This window comes from Pleurodeles waltl, chromosome 6 (assembly GCF_031143425.1).
Source record: "Pleurodeles waltl isolate 20211129_DDA chromosome 6, aPleWal1.hap1.20221129, whole genome shotgun sequence".
Lineage (NCBI taxonomy): Eukaryota > Metazoa > Chordata > Amphibia > Caudata > Salamandridae > Pleurodeles > Pleurodeles waltl.
In genome coordinates this window covers 1556332608-1556355912 of record NC_090445.1, presented here as the reverse complement: position 1 = coordinate 1556355912, position 23305 = coordinate 1556332608, and the positions used below count along the sequence as shown (strand labels likewise).

The window sequence follows — 23305 nt, the reverse complement described above, 5'->3', positions numbered from 1 at the left end:
TTTGACTCTGTCATATCAGTGACATCAGTCAACTGGTTTCAGCAACAAAAAGTATAAAGCAGTCTTTCAGCAACAAGTGAAAGCAGTCTTTCGGCAACAAAAGTATACCACATTCATCAGGACATATTATTTATCTTGCCAAGTTCCAAAATAATTATTGAAAAAAGATACTCCATCAATTATCTCTCTATACTTCCCTCATGCTTCCTATAGCTGTTGTCTAAATATATAGAAGAGGGGAAATGGGAAAAGTACTCCCACTCGAGCAGTGCTTCTCTGAGTGAAACTAATGACAGCCCAAGAATGCCAGTGCAGACTGCTACCAGTTTTCCATTCATGTACTCAGCAATCATTATCTTATGGATATTGAAAGACATCAAGAAATGAAGTATAAGAGTGACAAACTGTACTTAAACGTTTATTTCAGGAATAAACCTTTCTCACCTTTGAGGTCTGGGTAATGCTTTTCAGTTCTTGCAAAGCATGCTATCTAAACCAGTAAACCGAAAACGTTACTTACCTGTAATAATCGGTTTGCAGCTTTTAGTGCTTACAGATCAACATGTCCCTAGCGGCCTCCCCTCGCAAGAGCCTGTATGGGGTTGCCAGTTGTCCTTGTAAAGTCTTTCAACTATCTTTGGGCTCTCAAACATTTCGTTAGCAAAGTTCTACAATGTCGTTCATCTCTACACATACTCATTGGAGAGGAATACAGTCTGTTGTGCAGTGCTTCTCCCGATACATTGTGGGCTTCGAGAGAGGAGTCACAAGTCACTGTACTATTATGAGCCCAACACAGGATGGAATGAGAAGAAGCTTGTGAATCTGTATCTCTACAAGATGCAAACCATTTGTTACAGATGAGAAATGTTTTTCCTTTTCTCCGAAAGAAGATGTATTTTTAGGACATTCATGAAGTTGGACTTCTTTATAGATGTCTCTCCAATATTTTACCACCTTTAATACTACTAGAGGCTGGTTTTTGACTCTTGACAGTGCACTGAGGCCTGCTAATCTGACCTCCGTGACTGGGCTCTTTCCCCTAAAGCAAGCAATGTATGATTGCTTTACAATTGGCACAGGGCATTAGCACCCCTCTAAGTCCCTAGAAAAGGATACACTTGGTACCTAGAGCATGGGTTGTAAAGAGGGTCCCTAAGGGCTACAGCATATCTTAAGCCATCTTAAGCCACCTTAAGGGACCCACACACAAATTGCACACTGCCTGCCATTGCAGATTGCATGCAAGTGTGCAAGCCCTGAGTGAAAACACGACATGGCACACTCATTGTGTGCCATGCCAAAGTCACTGCATGTATTATATTCAGGCTAAACCTACAGCAAGCCATAAGAGCCCTAAGGCAGGGTGCATTATAATACATGTAAGGATATGCCTGCAGGAGCAGATATTCCCCTATGATGTCTAGTTCTATTGTTAGATATTGCAAGTGTACAGTAAAGCCATCTTATGGTATGTACTGGGCACTGGTCACTACGAGTTACCCAGCTACATAATGGCTTCACTGAAACCTATGGTGATTGGTATCAAACACCTTGTGTTAATTACCCCACACTGATTCCAGTGTTGTATTTATTAATACATGCACCCAGAGGGTCCCTTAGAGGTATCCCTGAAACCTACTAGTCCTCTATTGAGCCGGCTGACTGGTATCAACTAGCCTGCCACCACAGATGAGTTTTTGACCCCCTGGAGGTGAGAGCCCACGTTCCCAAAGATCAGAAAGAATGCCTGCTCTGGCAGGAGGTGTTATCATCTCCTCTAACAGAATGGCTAGTAAATATGTATGCCAAGGCCAGGGACTTCAAAGTTCCTGCCACCTTGGATATATGACCCCAGCTTCCCCCAGACCTGGAAGAGACATTCCCCTGCTCTGAAGCCCATTTGGCACCACCACAGGCGGGAAATTAGATAGTCAAGAGGTGTGCTACACTGTCAGGTTAGTTGCACCTCTAGGGTGGGCTATCTGAAGTAAACATGAACAAGCTAATTCTACCATCTTGTGTGTGGTGGAATTAGGAACTCTGGGACAGGGTGATGTCTACTCCCCACAGAAAGTGGTTATCTAGGGGGTGTAGTCACCCCTACACTCCCTCAACTCCCCTAAATTGGGTTTTTAGTTGGCCCCCTGATGCTAGGACTTTAGATTTGTATGCCTACAGAAGAAAGAAGGACAAAGAAAAGCCCACAACATGAGAACTGAGGAGCAGCAACTGAGGAGCACCAACCCTGCCAGCCTCCCTGCCGCCCCGACAATTGCACGTACTCAGTTCATCCAGAAAGCTGGTGTCACTTTGCAAAGCTGAAGAGGAGTGACCCACGACTTCAACTGGCCAACAGGATTTCCCTTGGAGCAAAGGAGCTGCTTCCCTGCACCTATGTAGGCACCAGAAATACCAACACAACAGCCTCTGCAGCGCAGCCTTACCGGACAAAGCTGCACTGCACTGCACATGAGCCCCCCAGCCCGAGTTGCAGTGAACCGATGGTGCACCTGATGCACAGAGACCCTCAAGTGCTGAGCCTCCACCTTAGTTTTAGCTGGACTGGCCCACTAGCGTCCACCGACAGGCCCTTCCCGCAGGACAGCAGGAACTGAGAGAGCCTCTGTACCGCACCACAACCTGATAACTCAAAACAACACTGCACCCGAGCTCCCTAGCCCAAGGAGAGTTCGAACAACGGTGCCCACGGGGTCCTGAGACCCCCCAAAGCTGAACCCCCCGTCCCCTTTTCAGTTTCACCAAATTGGTCCCCCAGTCCCCACCTGCAGCCTGTTTTGTAGGTTACCAAAAACAGCAAGTGCCCCCCCCCCCCCCCTAGTGTGACCCCACCGGATAAAACACCACTGCACACAAGACCCTCACCCCAGATTCGAGTGGGCCAATGGTGTCTTTATGTTCCTGAGACCCTCAAGGACTGGGTCCCCCAGTGGTTTCGCCTGGACTAGCCCCACAGTCCTTACTTGCAGCTTCTTATGAACCGGACCATTCCTCATTGACTTAAACGGGGCACCCAACACTGAAAAGCACCTCTGAACCTGGACACCCCAGAGCCAACCGAGGTGACCTGTAAGTGCTGCATTGCACTCTCCCCATACTCACCTTAAATACAGAAGAGCAGTGTTGTAAGTGGCTGAAAAGTACCTGTAAGGAAATGCCTCCTTGGCATGGTTGCCCCCTGACTTTTTGCCTCTGCTGATGCTATGTTTACAATTGAAAGTGTGCTGAGGCCTGCTAACCAGGCCCCAGCACCAGTGTTCTTTCCCTAACCTGTACTTTTGTACCCACAATTGGCAGACCCTGGCATCCAGATAAGTCCCTTGTAACTGGTACTTCTAGTACCAAGGGCCCTGATGCCAAGGAAGGTCTCTAAGGGCTGCAGCATGTCTTATGCCACCCTGGAGACCTCTCACTCAGCACAGACACCCTGCTTGCCAGCTTGTGTGTGCTAGTGAGGACAAAACGAGTAAGTCGATATGGCACTCCCCTCAGGGTGCCATGCCAGCCTCTCACTGCCTATGCAGTATAGGTAAGACACCCCTCTAGCAGGCCTTACAGCCCAAAGGCAGGGTGCACTATACCATAGGTGAGGGTACCAGTGCATGAGCATGGTACCCCTACAGTGTCTAAACAAAACCTTAGACATTGTAAGTGCAGGGTAGCCATAAGAGTATATGGTCTGGGAGTTTGTCAAACACGAACTCCACAGCACCATAATGGCTACACTGAAAACTGGGAAGTTTGGTATCAAACTTCTCAGCACAATAAATGCACACTGATGCCAGTGTACATTTTATTGTAAAATACACCCCAGAGGGCACCTTAGAGGTGCCCCCTGAAACTTAACCGACTATCTGTGTAGGCTGACTAGTTTTAGCAGCCTGCCACAAACCGAGACATGTTGCTGGCCCCATGGGGAGAGTGCCTTTGTCACTCTGAGGCCAGTAACAAAGCCTGCACTGGGTGGAGATGCTAACACCTCCCCCAGGCAGGAATTGTCACACCTGGCGGTGAGCCTCAAAGGCTCACCTCCTTTGTGCCAACCCAGCAGGACACTCCAGCTAGTGGAGTTGCCCGCCCCCTCCGGCCAGGCCCCACTTTTGGCGGCAAGGCCGGAGAAAATAATGAGAAAAACAAGGAGGAGTCACTGGCCAGTCAGGACAGCCCCTAAGGTGTCCTGAGCTGAAGTGACTCTAACTTTTAGAAATCCTCCATCTTGCAGATGGAGGATTCCCCCAATAGGGTTAGGATTGTGACCCCCTCCCCTTGGGAGGAGGCACAAAGAGGGTGTACCCACCCTCAGGGCTAGTAGCCATTGGCTACTAACCCCCCAGACCTAAACACGCCCTTAAATTTAGTATTTAAGGGCTACCCTGAACCCTAGAAAATTAGATTCCTGCAACTACAAGAAGAAGGACTGCCTAGCTGAAAACCCCTGCAGGGGAAGACCAGAAGACGACAACTGCCTTGGCTCCAGAAACTCACCGGCCTGTCTCCTGCCTTCCAAAGATCCTGCTCCAGCGACGCCTTCCAAAGGGACCAGCGACCTCGACATCCTCTGAGGACTGCCCCTGCTTCGAAAAGACAAGAAACTCCCGAGGACAGCGGACCTGCTCCAAGAAAGGCTGCAACTTTGTTTCCAGCAGCTTTAAAGAACCCTGCAAGCTCCCCGCAAGAAGCGTGAGACTTGCAACACTGCACCCGGCGACCCCGACTCGGCTGGTGGAGAACCGACACCTCAGGAGGGACCCCAGGACTACTCTGATACTGTGAGTACCAAAACCTGTCCCCCCTGAGCCCCCACAGCGCCGCCTGCAGAGGGAATCCCGAGGCTTCCCCTGACCGCGACTCTTTGAATCCAAAGTCCCGACACCTGGGAGAGACCCTGCACCCGCAGCCCCCAGGACCTGAAGGACCGGACTTTCACTGGAGAAGTGACCCCCAGGAGTCCCTCTCCCTTGCCCAAGTGGAGGTTTCCCCGAGGAACCCCCCCCTTTCCTGCCTGCAGCGCTGAAGAGATCCCGAGATCTCTCATAGACTAACACTGCGAACCCGACGCTTGTTTCTACACTGCACCCGGCCGCCCCCGCGCCGCTGAGGGTGAAATTTCTGTGTGGGCTTGTGTCCCCCCCGGTGCCCTACAAAACCCCCCTGGTCTGCCCTCCGAAGACGCGGGTACTTACCTGCAAGCAGACCGGAACCGGGGCACCCCCTTCTCTCCATTCTAGCCTATGTGTTTTGGGCACCACTTTGAACTCTGCACCTGACCGGCCCTGAGCTGCTGGTGTGGTGACTTTGGGGTTGCTCTGAACCCCCAACGGTGGGCTACCTTGGACCAAGAACTAAGCCCTGTAAGTGTCTTACTTACCTGGTTAACCTAACAAATACTTACCTCCCCTAGGAACTGTGAAAATTGCACTAAGTGTCCACTTTTAAAACAGCTATTTGTGAATAACTTGAAAAGTATACATGCAATTTTGATGATTTGAAGTTCCTAAAGTACTTACCTGCAATACCTTTCGAATGAGATATTACATGTAGAATTTGAACCTGTGGTTCTTAAAATAAACTAAGAAAATATATTTTTCTATATAAAAACCTATTGGCTGGATTTGTCTCTGAGTGTGTGTACCTCATTTATTGTCTATGTGTATGTGCAACAAATGCTTAACACTACTCCTTGGATAAGCCTACTGCTCGACCACACTACCACAAAATAGAGCATTAGTATTATCTCTTTTTGCCACTATCTTACCTCTAAGGGGAACCCTTGGACTCTGTGCATGCTATTCCTTACTTTGAAATAGCACATACAGAGCCAACTTCCTACATTGGTGGATCAGCGGTGGGGTACAAGACTTTGCATTTGCTGGACTACTCAGCCAATACCTGATCACACGACAAATTCCAAAATTGTCATTAGAAATTCATTTTTGCAATTTGAAATTTTTCTAAATTCTTAAAAGTCCTGCTAGGGCCTTGTGTGTTAAGTCCCTGTTTAGCATTGTCTTTTAGAGTTTAAAAGTTTGTTAAAAGTTTGAAATTAGATTCTAGAAACAGTTTTAGATTCTTTAAAAAGTATTCCAACTCTTAGCAGAATAATGTCTGATACAGAGATGCAGGTGGTGGAACTCGACACCACACCTTACCTCCATCTTAAGATGAGGGAGCTAAGGTCTCTCTGTAATATAAAGAAAATAACCATTGGCTCCAGACCTACCAAAATTCAGCTCCAGGAGCTGTTGGCAGAGTTTGAAAAAGCTAACCCCTCTGATGATGACATCACAGAGGAAGAAATTAGTGACTTGGAGGCCAATGTCCCTCCTCCAGTCCTAAATAGGGAGAACAGGACCCCTCAAGTCCTGTCTCCAACTGTGTTAGTCAGAAATAGTGAGTCCCTCACAGGAGGGTCCCACATTTCTGAAATCACTGAGGATGCTCTCAGTGAAGATGACCTCCTGTTAGCCAGGATGGCCAAAAGATTGGCTTTAGAGAGACAGCTCCTAGCCATAGAAAGGGAAAGACAAGAGATGGGCCTAGGACCCATCAATGGTGGAAGCAATATAAATAGGGTCAGAGATTCTCCTGACATGTTAAAAATCCCCAAAGGGATTGTGACAAAATTTGAAGATGGTGATGACATCACCAAGTGGTTCACAGGTTTTGAGAGGGCTTGTGTAACCAGAAAAGTGAACAGATCTCACTGGGGTGCTCTCCTTTGGGAAATGTTCACTGGAAAGTGTAGGGATAGACTCCTCACACTCTCTGGAAAAGATGCAGAATCTTATGACCTCATGAAGGGTACCCTGATTGAGGGCTTTGGATTCTCCACTGAGGAGTACAGGATTAGGTTCAGGGGGGCTCAAAAATCCTCGAGCCAGACCTGGGTTGACTTTGTTGACTACTCAGTGAAAACACTAGATGGTTGGATTCAAGGCAGTGGTGTAAGTAATTATGATGGGCTGTACAATTTATTTGTGAAAGAACACCTGTTAAGTAATTGTTTCAATGATAAACTGCATCAGCATCTGGTAGACCTAGGACCAATTTCTCCCCAAGAATTGGGAAAGAAGGCGGACCATTGGGTCAAGACAAGGGTGTCCAAGACTTCAACAGGGGGTGACCAAAAGAAAGGGGTCACAAAGACTCCCCAGGGGAAGGGTGATGAGACAACCAAAACTAAAAATAGTAAAGAGTCTTCTACAGGCCCCCAAAAACCTGCACAGGAGGGTGGGCCCAGAGCCTCTTCACAAAACAATGGGTACAAGGGTAAAAACTTTGATCCCAAAAAGGCCTGGTGTCATAGCTGTAAACAGCATGGACACCAAACTGGAGACAAGGCCTGTCCCAAGAAAGGTTCCACTCCAAACTCCCATCCAGGTAACACTGGTATGGCTAGTCTCCAAGTGGGATCAACAGTGTGCCCAGAGCAAATCAGGGTCCACACTGAAGCTACTCTAGTTTCTGAGGGTGGGGTGGATTTAGCCACACTAGCTGTCTGGCCGCCTAACATGCAAAAATACAGACAGCAACTCTTAATTAATGGGACTAGAATAGAGGGCCTGAGGGATACAGGTGCCAGTGTCACCATGGTGACAGAGAAACTGGTTTCCCCTGGCCAATACCTGACTGGAAAAACTTACACAGTCACCAACGCTGACAATCAGAGAAAAGTACATCCCATGGCAATGGTTACTTTAGAATGGGGAGGGGTCAATGGCCTGAAACAGGTGGTGGTCTCCTCAAATATCCCAGTGGACTGTCTGCTTGGAAATGACCTGGAGTCCTCAGCATGGGCTGAGGTAGAACTAAAAACCCATGCAGCAATGCTGGGTATCCCTGAACTGGTGTGTGTGAAAACAAGAGCACAATGCAAGGCACAGGGTGAAAAAGTAGAGCTGGAGTCTGGAAAAATGGCCCAGCCTACCAAGAGAACAGGAAAGTCAGTTGGGAAACCAACTACAACACAGCAAAAGAAAGGGAACCTCTCTTCTCAGGAAGAAGTTCTGCCCTCTGAGGGAACTGAGCCTTTGGAGCTTGAACCTTATCAGGTTGAGCTCTTAGGCCCAGGGGGACCCTCAAGGGAGGAGCTGTGTAAGGGACAAGAAACCTGTCCCTCTCTTGAAGGCCTTAGGCAGCAAGCTGCTGAAGAGTCCAAAGGCAAGAAAAATGGAACACATAGGGTCTATTGGGAAGATGGGCTCCTGTACACTGAGGCCAGAGACCCCAAACCTGGTGCCACTAGGAGAGTGGTAGTGCCTCAGCTGTTCAGGAAGTTCATCCTAACATTGGCCCATGACATTCCCCTTGCTGGACATTTGGGACAAACCAAGACGTGGGAGAGGTTAGTCAACCACTTCTACTGGCCCAATATGTCCAACATGGTTAAGGAGTTTTGCCTCTCCTGCCCCACCTGTCAAGCCAGTGGTAAGACAGGTGGGCACCCAAAGGCCCCCCTCATTCCACTTCCAGTGGTGGGGGTCCCCTTTGAAAGAGTGGGTGTGGACATAGTTGGTCCACTAGAACCTCCCACAGCCTCAGGAAATATGTATATCCTGGTAGTAGTGGATCATGCTACCAGGTATCCTGAAGCTATTCCCCTTAGGTCGACTACTGCCCCTGCAGTAGCCAAGGCCCTCATTGGTATCTTTACCAGAGTGGGTTTCCCTAAGGAGGTGGTGTCTGACAGAGGTACCAACTTCATGTCAGCATACCTAAAGCACATGTGGAATGAGTGTGGAGTGACTTATAAATTCACTACACCATACCATCCACAAACTAATGGCTTGGTTGAGAGATTCAACAAGACATTAAAAGGCATGATCATGGGGCTCCCAGAAAAGCTCAAAAGGAGATGGGATGTCCTCTTGCCATGTCTGCTTTTCGCTTACAGAGAGGTGCCACAGAAGGGAGTAGGATTCTCACCCTTTGAACTTCTGTTTGGTCATCCTGTAAGGGGACCACTTGCTCTTGTTAAAGAAGGCTGGGAGAGACCTCTCCATGAGCCTAAACAAGACATAGTGGACTATGTACTTGGCCTTCGCTCTAGAATGGCAGAGTACATGGAAAAGGCAACCAAAAACCTTGAGGCCAGCCAACAGCTCCAGAAGTTTTGGTATGACCAAAAGGCTGCACTGGTTGAGTTCCAACCAGGGCAGAAAGTCTGGATTCTGGAGCCTGTGGCTCCCAGGGCACTCCAGGACAAATGGAGTGGCCCTTACCCAGTACTAGAAAGGAAGAGTCAGGTCACCTACCTGGTGGACCTGGGCACAAGCAGGAGCCCCAAGAGGGTGATCCATGTGAACCGCCTTAAGCTCTTCCATGACAGGGCTGATGTGAATCTGTTGATGGTAACAGATGAGGATCAGGAGGCAGAGAGTGAACCTCTCCCTGATCTTCTGTCATCAGACCCAAAAGATGGCACAGTAGATGGAGTGATCTACTCAGACACCCTCTCTGGCCAACAGCAAGCTGATTGTAGGAGAGTCCTACAACAGTTTCCTGAACTCTTCTCCTTAACCCCTGGTCAGACACACCTGTGTACCCATGATGTGGACACAGGAGACAGCATGCCTGTCAAGAACAAAATCTTTAGACAATCTGACCATGTTAAGGAAAGCATCAAGGTGGAAGTCCACAAGATGCTGGAATTGGGAGTAATTGAGCGCTCTGACAGCCCCTGGGCTAGCCCAGTGGTCTTAGTCCCCAAACCTCACACCAAAGATGGAAAGAAAGAGATGAGGTTTTGTGTGGACTACAGAGGGCTCAATTCTGTCACCAAGACAGATGCTCATCCAATTCCAAGAGCTGATGAGCTCATAGACAAATTAGGTGCTGCCAAATTCTTAAGTACCTTTGACTTGACAGCAGGGTACTGGCAAATAAAAATGGCACCTGGAGCAAAAGAGAAAACAGCATTCTCCACACCTGATGGGCATTATCAGTTTACTGTTATGCCCTTTGGTTTAAAGAATGCCCCTGCCACCTTCCAAAGGTTGGTGAATCAAGTCCTTGCTGGCTTGGAGTCCTTTAGCACAGCTTATCTTGATGATATTGCTGTCTTTAGCTCCACCTGGCAGGATCACCTGGTCCACCTGAAGAAGGTTTTGAAGGCTCTGCAATCTGCAGGCCTCTCTATCAAGGCATCCAAATGCCAGATAGGGCAGGGAACTGTGGTTTACTTGGGACACCTTGTAGGTGGAGGCCAAGTTCAGCCACTCCAACCCAAGATCCAGACTATTCTGGACTGGGTAGCTCCAAAAACCCAGACTCAAGTCAGGGCCTTCCTTGGCTTGACTGGGTATTACAGGAGGTTTGTGAAGGGATATGGATCCATTGTGACAGCCCTCACTGAACTCACCTCCAAGAAAATGCCCAAGAAAGTGAACTGGACTGTGGAATGCCAACAGGCCTTTGACACCCTGAAACAAGCAATGTGCTCAGCACCAGTTCTAAAAGCTCCAGATTATTCTAAGCAGTTCATTGTGCAGACTGATGCCTCTGAACATGGGATAGGGGCAGTTTTGTCCCAAACAAATGATGATGGCCTTGACCAGCCTGTTGCTTTCATTAGCAGGAGGTTACTCCCCAGGGAGCAGCGTTGGAGTGCCATTGAGAGGGAGGCCTTTGCTGTGGTTTGGTCCCTGAAGAAGCTGAGACCATACCTCTTTGGGACTCACTTCCTAGTTCAAACTGACCACAGACCTCTCAAATGGCTGATGCAAATGAAAGGTGAAAATCCTAAACTGTTGAGGTGGTCCATCTCCCTACAGGGAATGGACTTTATAGTGGAACACAGACCTGGGACTGCCCATGCCAATGCAGATGGCCTTTCCAGGTTCTTCCACTTAGAAAATGAAGACTCTCTTGGGAAAGGTTAGTCTCATCCTCTTTCGTTTGGGGGGGGGTTGTGTAAGGAAATGCCTCCTTGGCATGGTTGCCCCCTGACTTTTTGCCTCTGCTGATGCTATGTTTACAATTGAAAGTGTGCTGAGGCCTGCTAACCAGGCCCCAGCACCAGTGTTCTTTCCCTAACCTGTACTTTTGTACCCACAATTGGCAGACCCTGGCATCCAGATAAGTCCCTTGTAACTGGTACTTCTAGTACCAAGGGCCCTGATGCCAAGGAAGGTCTCTAAGGGCTGCAGCATGTCTTATGCCACCCTGGAGACCTCTCACTCAGCACAGACACCCTGCTTGCCAGCTTGTGTGTGCTAGTGAGGACAAAACGAGTAAGTCGACATGGCACTCCCCTCAGGGTGCCATGCCAGCCTCTCACTGCCTATGCAGTATAGGTAAGACACCCCTCTAGCAGGCCTTACAGCCCTAAGGCAGGGTGCACTATACCATAGGTGAGGGTACCAGTGCATGAGCATGGTACCCCTACAGTGTCTAAACAAAACCTTAGACATTGTAAGTGCAGGGTAGCCATAAGAGTATATGGTCTGGGAGTTTGTCAAACACGAACTCCACAGCACCATAATGGCTACACTGAAAACTGGGAAGTTTTGTATCAAACTTCTCAGCACAATAAATGCACACTGATGCCAGTGTACATTTTATTGTAAAATACACCCCAGAGGGCACCTTAGAGGTGCCCCCTGAAACTTAACCGACTATCTGTGTAGGCTGACTAGTTTTAGCAGCCTGCCACAAACCGAGACATGTTGCTGGCCCCATGGGGAGAGTGCCTTTGTCACTCTGAGGCCAGTAACAAAGCCTGCACTGGGTGGAGATGCTAACACCTCCCCCAGGCAGGAATTGTCACACCTGGCGGTGAGCCTCAAAGGCTCACCTCCTTTGTGCCAACCCAGCAGGACACTCCAGCTAGTGGAGTTGCCCGCCCCCTCCGGCCAGGCCCCACTTTTGGCGGCAAGGCCGGAGAAAATAATGAGAAAAACAAGGAGGAGTCACTGGCCAGTCAGGACAGCCCCTAAGGTGTCCTGAGCTGAAGTGACTCTAACTTTTAGAAATCCTCCATCTTGCAGATGGAGGATTCCCCCAATAGGGTTAGGATTGTGACCCCCTCCCCTTGGGAGGAGGCACAAAGAGGGTGTACCCACCCTCAGGGCTAGTAGCCATTGGCTACTAACCCCCCAGACCTAAACACGCCCTTAAATTTAGTATTTAAGGGCTACCCTGAACCCTAGAAAATTAGATTCCTGCAACTACAAGAAGAAGGACTGCCTAGCTGAAAACCCCTGCAGGGGAAGACCAGAAGACGACAACTGCCTTGGCTCCAGAAACTCACCGGCCTGTCTCCTGCCTTCCAAAGATCCTGCTCCAGCGACGCCTTCCAAAGGGACCAGCGACCTCGACATCCTCTGAGGACTGCCCCTGCTTCGAAAAGACAAGAAACTCCCGAGGACAGCGGACCTGCTCCAAGAAAGGCTGCAACTTTGTTTCCAGCAGCTTTAAAGAACCCTGCAAGCTCCCCGCAAGAAGCGTGAGACTTGCAACACTGCACCCGGCGACCCCGACTCGGCTGGTGGAGAACCGACACCTCAGGAGGGACCCCAGGACTACTCTGATACTGTGAGTACCAAAACCTGTCCCCCCTGAGCCCCCACAGCGCCGCCTGCAGAGGGAATCCCGAGGCTTCCCCTGACCGCGACTCTTTGAATCCAAAGTCCCGACACCTGGGAGAGACCCTGCACCCGCAGCCCCCAGGACCTGAAGGACCGGACTTTCACTGGAGAAGTGACCCCCAGGAGTCCCTCTCCCTTGCCCAAGTGGAGGTTTCCCCGAGGAACCCCCCCCTTTCCTGCCTGCAGCGCTGAAGAGATCCCGAGATCTCTCATAGACTAACACTGCGAACCCGACGCTTGTTTCTACACTGCACCCGGCCGCCCCCGCGCCGCTGAGGGTGAAATTTCTGTGTGGGCTTGTGTCCCCCCCGGTGCCCTACAAAACCCCCCTGGTCTGCCCTCCGAAGACACGGGTACTTACCTGCAAGCAGACCGGAACCGGGGCACCCCCTTCTCTCCATTCTAGCCTATGTGTTTTGGGCACCACTTTGAACTCTGCACCTGACCGGCCCTGAGCTGCTGGTGTGGTGACTTTGGGGTTGCTCTGAACCCCCAACGGTGGGCTACCTTGGACCAAGAACTAAGCCCTGTAAGTGTCTTACTTACCTGGTTAACCTAACAAATACTTACCTCCCCTAGGAACTGTGAAAATTGCACTAAGTGTCCACTTTTAAAACAGCTATTTGTGAATAACTTGAAAAGTATACATGCAATTTTGATGATTTGAAGTTCCTAAAGTACTTACCTGCAATACCTTTCGAATGAGATATTACATGTAGAATTTGAACCTGTGGTTCTTAAAGTAAACTAAGAAAAGATATTTTTCTATATAAAAACCTATTGGCTGGATTTGTCTCTGAGTGTGTGTACCTCATTTATTGTCTATGTGTATGTGCAACAAATGCTTAACACTACTCCTTGGATAAGCCTACTGCTCGACCACACTACCACAAAATAGAGCATTAGTATTATCTCTTTTTGCCACTATCTTACCTCTAAGGGGAACCCTTGGACTCTGTGCATGCTATTCCTTACTTTGAAATAGCACATACAGAGCCAACTTCCTACAGTACCTCTATATGCAGTATATGTTTCTTTCCTATGGGATAATGAAAAAGTAATTGTCCAAATATGAAGTTCTTTGCGTTAACATGCATTTTTATGTATATTTGATTTTTCTAAATTTGGTCTCAAGTTTTTCTTGAGGTTGTGTCCCATTTGTAGACTCTGTGTGTTCAACAAATGCTTAACACTGCCCTCTGATTAGCCTAAACAGCTCGCCAACACTACCACAAAAGAGAGCATTTAAGATTATTATTTTTAGTCACTATCTACCAACAAGGGTCGTTTGTACTATCTTCAAAGTGTGCCCCTGCATTGGCAACTTCATAGATAGCCAGCTTCCTACACACATCGAATGAATTCCAGTGCCATGGGGCTATTTTAGTAAAAGATCAGAATCTAGATGTGCGCTGGGCAGTTTGAATTGTTTAGTAAATAAGGCCTGCAAAATGCATTTTATCAGGGTAACTGCAGATATGTTATAGGAGAGTGTTTGGTAAAAATATGTTACTGGATCTCCATGCTATTATCTGCAGTTTAGATAGTGCTTTGTTTTTTGGAAAGCTTTCCTGAAATGTCAGAACTTGTCAGAAATGACGAGGAAGCTCTTGAAGAATATAAATGGGTTGCTTGGAGAAGTTTATGGCTTTGTCCAAGAGCGCATGTTACTCTTTCTTAGAAGGTCGATGAGGCCCGTTTCTGTGTATAAAGGGAAACCGAGTGTAATATGCATCATTTCAGCACCTATTTCCTCGCGTCTTTAGTGAAGATACATTGCCATTCTCATGCTTGAGTTTAACAATACATCAACGTTTCTTAGAGGGGAAGGTGTGTGTGTATGTGAGATAAAATCAGAATGTCAGAGAGAGCTTTGTGCCCTGTGTGCGGGAAGTAAAGCATCTTTGCCTAGGATAAGTTATTTAAAATTGAATGGAGCCTCATACGATGGTCTGTAGCTGTAATGTAGTACTTCATAGTGTATGGAAAGGAAACATTTAAGTGCTATAAGATAAGTGGGGCTGCCGTTCAGGGGTTTGACTGTTTGACTTTTATTGTAGTGTTGGGAGTGTAACCTTAGAGTAATTGGAGAGATATTCTTTGTGTCGTTAGGTTTTTGTGCTTGTGATAATATTGTAACTCAGGCTGTCCACATAGTTTGTGTGACTGATTAGACTTTTTATGAATTTACTATGAACGGCAGGAGTATTAAGATTTTAACTTTCATAGGAACTTTCCAGCTTGGTGGCTAATCTGTCTCGATGAATGCACCATTTTACGGACAGAGCATCATTAAGACAACTACCAGGATTTCCTCATCGCCCTGTACTTTTTTAGGAGATGTAGTAAGTGGAACAGGTTGGGATAGATAGTGGAAGGGCAGACAACCTAAAAAGGGGTTTGGGACAGGGTAAAGTAGGTTTCTGTAGAAGGATGCCAGCTAAGTAAAATGGTTATCTAAGCGTAGAAGCATGTGAGAGGGAGATTAGGTCAGGAGAGAGATCCAGAGAGTTCAGAAGTGATTAGCAACATTGCATTCTCATCTTCTTGGTTGGTTTGCAAATACACCATATCCAGATGGGTTGTACTATGGTTAACACTGTCCAACAAACTGGGAAATAAAGAGCTCCCTTTTGTCTCAGGACTGTTTTGTTGAGGATCACGCTTGTCACATCGAGACGAGTACCAGTCTTTGATATCCTTTGTGTGGCCACCTGGGCATCTTTGCCCACATTTTTTAAACATTACTGTCGTGATTTTGGATGCAGGGTTGGAGGTGCCATTTGGTAGGGCGACATTCCACATCTGTTAGATTAAAGCGTGGTGATGATACTCAAACCTTTCTTCAACATAGTAAGTGATTTTGGGATGTTTCCAAGTGGGAAAATCTAGTGGAAAAAGTGTCCATTTGAGGTAAAAATTGTTTACATTTCGTAATGTCCTTTTTGATGGATACTTATCTTCACTGCCCCATCCCTTCCCTCCTTTGAGGAGATTTACATTTTTGATAGCATTGTTTTGTTTTAACTAATTTTATCTGTTTTGCCCTGACCTCTGGAACATGGTTGTCTCGCATTCTGTGAAGAAGTCGTTGTCTCTGTGGCCAAAGACACTCCAGTACTGCTGAAAATGAAACAGGATCCAATCTGATGCCTGTGGAGAGATCTTTAGTCCTAGTAAAATTTCATAACATCTTCAAACTCCCCCAAAAATGTTGGGGTTCCATTAAACATGATAAGCATCATCACTGCAACCACATGCTTCCCGCTGTTTTATATAACAAATTGCCAACAGCTTCTATTTGAAAGGAAAAAATCCCTGATAAATGCACTTGACTGCAGAAATTTGGGCCATTTCACTGGCTTACTGATAGGACTGCTCTAATACGAGTTTGTTCTCTTTGACAATATTGTCTATTTTGCCAGCAGAAATCTCTTTAGCTAGTCTGCTTTGATAGTTTACCTTGGCATACTGACACCTAGTAGCATTGCTATTTGATTACCATGAACAGAGTAGATAGAAGCCACTCACCAAAGGCTGTCAATTCACCTGACTTACTTCAGCTGAAGACAGGCCACATATCCGCTGGTCTCATATTTTTGACCAGTTTACATTCCTCTCACTGATCACGCATCTCTATGAACTCCCTCGGGACTTTAGTCCTTTCCGCTGCTTAGTCACCTAATAGGGAATTAGTTGGGGACCCACTTCCAGAACTCCCCCTTTCCTTAATGAGTTCAAGCAAATTCTCTAAGTCCAACTTCTTTTTCTGGAAATGTCCAATCTCAAAATGTCTTATTTCCCACCTGATGTCAGTCTACTGACATGTAAATCTGTAAATACTGCAGTGGCTAGTGCATGTCTCTTCCGTTCAATGTATGTATTTGGTCGTGTCACAGCCAGCACTGTAATGTTCTGTTACTGCTTCATTTTGCATACCAAAACTTCATCTCAGTCATCTGAACCCTGCTATAACGTACTGCTTGATTGGCATTGTAATTATGTAAAGCACGTCTGTAAAGAAATGGCTCCCTGTTGCAGTTACCCCCCACTTTTTGCCTGATACTGATACTGATGCTGACTTGACTGAGAAGTGTGCTGGGACCCTGCTAACCAGGCCCCAGCACCAGTGTTCCTTCACCTAAAATGTACCATTGTATCCACAATTGGCACACCCTGGCATTCAGATAAGTCCCTTGTAACTGGTACTTCTAGTACCAAGGGCCCTGATGCCAAGGAAGGTCTCTAAGGGCTGCAGCATGTCTTATGCCACCCTAGAGACCCCTCACTCAGCACAGACACACTGCTTAGAAGCCTGTGTGTGCTAGTGAGAACAAAATGAGTAAGTCGACATGGCACTCCCCTCAGGGTGCCATGCCAGCCTCTCACTGCCTATGCAGTATAGGTAAGACACCCCTCTAGCAGGCCTTACAGCCCTAAGGCAGGGTGCACTATACCATAGGTGAGGGTACCAGTGCATGAGCACTGTGCCCCTACAGTGTCTAAACAAAACCTTAGACATTGTAAGTGCAGGGTAGCCATAAGAGTATATGGTCTGGGAGTTTGTCAAACACGAACTCCACAGCACCATAATGGCTACACTGAAAACTGGGAAGTTTGGTATCAAACTTCTCAGCACGATAAATGCACACTGATGCCAGTGTACATTTTATTGTAAAATACACCACAGAGGGCACCTTAGAGGTGCCCCCTGAAACTTAACCAACTAGCTGTGTAGGCTGACTGGTTCCAGCAGCCTGCCACACTAGAGACATGTTGCTGGCCCCATGGGGAGAGTGCCTTTGTCACTCTGAGGCCAGTAACAAAGCCTGCACTGGGTGGAGATGCTAACACCTCCCCCAGGCAGGAGCTGTGACACCTGGCGGTGAGCCTCAAAGGCTCACCCCTTTGTCACAGCCCAGCAGGGCACTCCAGCTTAGTGGAGTTGCCCGCCCCCTCCGGCCACGGCCCCCACTTTTGGCGGCAAGGCTGGAGGGAACAAAGAAAGCAACAAGGAGGAGTCACTGGCCAGTCAGGACAGCCCCTAAGGTGTCCTGAGCTGAAGTGACTCTAACTTTTAGAAATCCTCCATCTTGCAGATGGAGGATTCCCCCAATAGGGTTAGGATTGTGACCCCCTCCCCTTGGGAGGAGGCACAAAGAGGGTGTACCCACCCTCAGGGCTAGTAGCCATTGGCTACTAACCCCCCAGACCTAAACACGCCCTTAAATTTAGTATTTAAGGGCTACCCTGAACCCTAGAAAATTAGATTCCTGCAACTACAAGAAGAAGGACTGCCTAGCTGAAAACCCCTGCAGCGGAAGACCAGAAGACGACAACTGCCTTGGCTCCAGAAACTCACCGGCCTGTCTCCTGCCTTCCAAAGATCCTGCTCCAGCGACGCCTTCCAAAGGGACCAGCGACCTCGACATCCTCTGAGGACTACCCCTGCTTCGAAAAGACAAGAAACTCCCGAGGACAGCGGACCTGCTCCAAGAAAAGCTGCAACTTGGTTTCCAGCAGCTTTAAAGATCCCTGCAAGCTCCCCGCAAGAAGCGTGAGACTTGCAACACTGCACCCGGCGACCCCGACTCGGCTGGTGGCGATCCAACACCTCAGGAGGGACCCCAGGACTACTCTAAGACTGTGAGTACAAAAACCTGTCCCCCCTGAGCCCCCACAGCGCCGCCTGCAGAGGGAATCCCGAGGCTTCCCCTGACCGCGACTCTTTGAATCCAAAGTCCCGACACCTGGGAGAGACCCTGCACCCGCAGCCCCCAGGACCTGAAGGACCGGACTTTCACTGGAGGAGTGACCCCCAGGAGTCCCTCTCCCTTGATCAAGTGGAGGTTTCCCCGAGGAACCCCCCCCTTGCCTGCCTGCAGCGCTGAAGAGATCCCGAGATCTCTCATAGACTAACACTGCGAACCCGACGCTTGTTTCTACACTGCACCCGGCCGCCCCTGCGCCGCTGAGGGTGAAATTTCTGTGTGGACTTGTGTCCCCCCCGGTGCCCTACAAAACCCCCCTGGTCTGCCCTCCGAAGACGCGGGTACTTACCTGCAAGCAGACCGGAACCGGGGCACCCCCTTCTCTCCATTCTAGCCTATGTGTTTTGGGCACCACTTTGAACTCTGCACCTGACCGGCCCTGAGCTGCTGGTGTGGTGACTTTGGGGTTGCTCTGAACCCCCAACGGTGGGCTACCTTGGACCAAGAACTGAACCCTGTAAGTGTCCTACTTACCCGGTAAAACTAACAAAAACTTACCTCCCCCAGGAACTGTGAAAATTGCACTAAGTGTCCACTTTTAAAACAGCTATTTGTCAATAACTTGAAAAGTATACATGCAATTTTTATGATTTGAAGTTCCTAAAGTACTTACCTGCAATACCTTTCGAACAAGATATTACATGTTAAATTTGAACCTGTGGTTCTTAAAATAAACTAAGAAAAGATATTTTTCTATACAAAAACCTATTGGCTGGATTTGTCTCTGAGTGTGTGTACCTCATTTATTGTCTATGTGTATGTACAACAAGTGCTTAACACTACTCCTTGGATAAGCCTACTGCTCGACCACACTACCACAAAATAGAGCATTAGTATTATCTCTTTTTGCCACTATCTTACCTCTAAGGGGAACCCTTGGACTCTGTGCATACTATTCCTTACTTTGAAATAGTGCATACAGAGCCAACTTCCTACAACGTCCTTTATAAAAACATCTCAATAAATAAACAAATAGATTTGGGAGTCACACGGGGCAGTCTTACTTTTGTCCACAGGTAAAGCCCATTTACTGAGAGAAATTCGCCCTAGCTAGAAGACCTGCTCAGTTTAAAAAAAATAAATAAAAAAAAAGCAAATTGATTTGAAAGTGGAACTGGGGCATTCTTTCATTCAACGAGACAGACCTACTGGCCAGCTTCTAACGAATTTGTCATATGTTTGTTGTACTAGCCAGTGAAACAATTCATATCTTTACCAGATTGTTGTGCAAGTGAGCTGGTGCCCCCAAGAGGAAATAATTCAAATGCTCTCGTCGTTTTAAACTGTAGGCAAATATGTGTAGCAGTGGGATTTGGTTGAAATCTTTTATTAAATGGTTTAGAAAGGGAAGGACCCTATGTCATTTTGTGAATTAGTCCATAAGAGACATTATGAAGCAGGTGTAACTACTATGAAATGCGTAAACAAAAACATACTTATTGCTAAGAACAAACCAAAATGTTTACGATATTTCAGGAAGATAAAATGAGATTAAAATCATATTTACAAAAATATAATACTTTTCACAGAAATCGGTTGTCTATAGCTATAAGGTAATGGTCACTGTGTCGTAAGTTCCAGGCTTCTCTGACAACTTTTTGGTGGGAGGAAAAGAAAGGAAATGCATAAACATTTCAAATATCTTTGAGTGTAGCTGTGAACTTTCAAACCATGTCTTGAACTTTAAAATATAGACTTAACTTGCCTTTCGCAAAGTATATAGGGAGATTCTGCAGGGTTTGTAGGTAGGTCTATAGATGGCAGTTCCTGGATACTGTCTTTTGCACACAGTTTTCTATTATGAACTGCCTGGTGAGTCAGCCATGTGTGTGTCTTGCTGCAAGATAGATAATGATATAGCCCTAGATATTGAAGTTTAATAACGTTTAAGAAGAACACCAGAGGGTGAATAATTTACCTAAAGAATTTGACATGTTTGGGGTTATTGACTCATTAAAGATATATTATGTGGCCAGTTGGAAAAGGTAAACTTTTGCAAGTCCTGGCCTTTGCTACACAGCTTCCTCTGTAGGTCCATGGAGAATCTCCCAGATTCATTTAGCTAATGTATTGAGGCAACCTCTGGGGAGCAGTAAATAGCTCACTGCATATTTTAGAATTGTGCTTAACACAATACAGATATTGTCTGTAAAGCACAATGTCTGTCAGTAGCTTTGACCTCTTATTGTTGCACCCTCTAGATTTTGAAAATATTGCTTCCCTTAATGAAAAATTATAAAAACAAGACCACCATTTTTTAGACTCATTCTAGGGCAAATCGATGCTGACTTAACCCTATGTCTGCTATTAGGTGGTGCTTAAGCCCTGAAAGACTTTTCACTATCCCATTTCGTTTGGATTGAGTAAAGACTGATTTGCATGTGTTTGGTCCTTTCATAATTGCAAAGTGGAACACAGAATAATGCTGCATAAAGAATATATCCCCCAGCAGCTTATAATTGAAGGTTGCAAGAATTCCTACTGTAACGTTTAGTTTTTGTTGAAAATCGAAGTAGGGTAGAGTATCCGTCTGCTTGACCCCTGCTCTCTCCCTCCCTGTAGTTGCTCCGCTTAAGAAAAAGCAACACCTCACTGATTAAGCTAAGAGATACACACATCATGGGTCCTTTTGTTCTGTATAGAGAAGATGTGACCTTGAAATCTGGGCTGAACTGCCTTAGTTTGGAACAGGGTTAGACTGATCCGCATATGGTTGGTCCTCTCACAAGTTCACAGAAGGCTATATTGAAAGTGGAAAAATGCAGCTCAAAATATATAAGCGTAGTAGATAACAAATGTAAATATCAAAGTTGCTAGCATTTCCATCACAACTTTTAAGTAAAGTTATGGATAAAAAAACTTTTGAGGCGCATTGTAAGTCTAAGAGGAAATGAATGGCAGGATCTCTTCAGGTCTAAATAGATAGTTAATTATTCTACATTGCAGAGGATTTTTATTCTCTTATTGTCAAAGTAATTCCTGAGTCGGTGTACAGACAGGAACATTCTTTAAGCTGCTTTTACAGCTGTCAGCTGAAAAATTACGTTGATAACTTATACGAAAGTATAACTGCAGATATTTTACATGTTAGTTAACTTTATACATTAAATATTTGCCATCACTTATCTTTGGGACCCCTGCACCATAGATGACTACACATGCTCGGCAGTGACAAACTTTATAGCCTTTTTTCTGCTGTTTGTTATGAATTGTATTTGACTATTAGCATTATAAAGATCTTAGAAATGTCTTGTAGCGTTGAAGTTTAAATCTACCCATTGCTGTTGCGGAAATCCTACTACCTATGTTTCTATATATATATATATATATATATATATATATATATATATATATATAAGGATCATTCCATTGAAAAAAACAAAGGTTACAGGGACGTTATGGGTGGTTTGACGTTCTACCCATAAAAAACCATAGAAATTCAGCAGTTACAGTTATACTTCTAGTTGTACTTATGTTAAGAAACTATGGGCCAGATGTAGCAAGCCTTTTGCGCCTCGCAAACTGCGAAAAACGCAGTTAGCGAGGCGCAAAAGGCTTGTCGCGATGCACAACCTCAAATTGCAAGTCGGTACCGACTCGCAATTTGATGGTGCGACTCGCAAATAGGAAGGGGTGTTCCCTTCCTATTTGCGACCGCATCGCCATGCTGAGTTGGTTTGTGAATGCGGTCGCAAACCAACTCTGTTACCATCCACTTGAAGGGACCCCTTCCCCTTTGTGAATGCCACAAAAAAAAAAATTTCAGAGCAGGCAGTGGTCCTATCGACCACTGCCTACTCTGAAAAAACCAAAACCAAATGGTTTCGGAATTTTTCTTTTTGCAGCTCGTTTTCCTTTAAGGAAAACGGGCTGCAAAAAGAAAATAAAAAAACTGCTTTATTCAAAAAACAGTCACGGACATGGTGGTCTGCTGTCTCCAGCAGGCCACCATCCCCGTGAGTGCCTAGACTCGCTATGGGGTCGCAAACTGCGACCCACTTCATTAATATTCATGAGGTGGGTCTTTGCGACCCCATAGCGAGTCGCAGAAGGTGTCTGGGACACCTTTCTGCATTACATTTTGCGAGTTGCAAATTGCGAGTCGCTAGTAATCGCAATTTGCAACTCGCAAAATGTATTCTTGCTACATCTGGCCCTATAACTTGTTGCCTAAAGTTACTTTCCAGCACGACTTATAGTTTCTTCACCTAAGTACAACTATAACTGCTGAATTTCTGTGGTTTAGTATGGGTAAAACATCAACCTAACTATAACGTCCCTCTAACCTTTGTTTTTTTTTTTTTTTTTTCTGTGGATTTCTATGTTTTTTTAATGAAAAGTAATATCGAATTATTGCATGTTACCACATCCACCGCTGCACATGGCTTTCGGCCGTGTACGAAGAGGGTTGGCTGCATGCAATGCACTGGGGTTAGATTCAGTGGGTGTATTTTTTCTGTTGTGTTTTTGGGATCCAGGGATCCTTTGCGAGATTACAGTAGGGGCCGTGCTGAGCCTTATAAATAAATCTGGGCAATGTTTTGCCCAAGGGACCCCTCCACGTGTCCTATGGGGTCAGAATACCTGTATCCTGACCCCTTATGTTTTTACACTGTTTTTTCCCACCCACCCCCAGCCAGTGCAAGAAACAAACTGGCAGCCAAAACTTTTCTGTCAGGGTTGTGTCCAGCCAATCAGGGCCTTCCTTTTCTCCCAGATCTGCGGAGCATCTAAGGAGGATCCACGTACCTAGACATACAAATTTCTTTCTCTTTTAATAACTCTGAAACTACTGAGCAGATTTACACCAAATCACATAAAGCACAATCTGTGGACCAAGATCTAGCATTCTGCCAAATTTGGTATAATTCCGTTAAGCAGTTTGGGCTGTAGCTTTGTTTAAAGAATACATAATCCACATAGAAT

General features: G+C 46.4%; 1 protein-coding gene across 2 annotated transcripts in view; it reads left to right on the top strand.

Moving 5' to 3' along the window:
• MTOR (mechanistic target of rapamycin kinase) overlaps nucleotides 1-23305 on the top strand; it is a 1113749-nt gene that overhangs the window by 475907 nt on the left and 614537 nt on the right. The gene's annotated exons all lie outside the window — the stretch shown is intronic.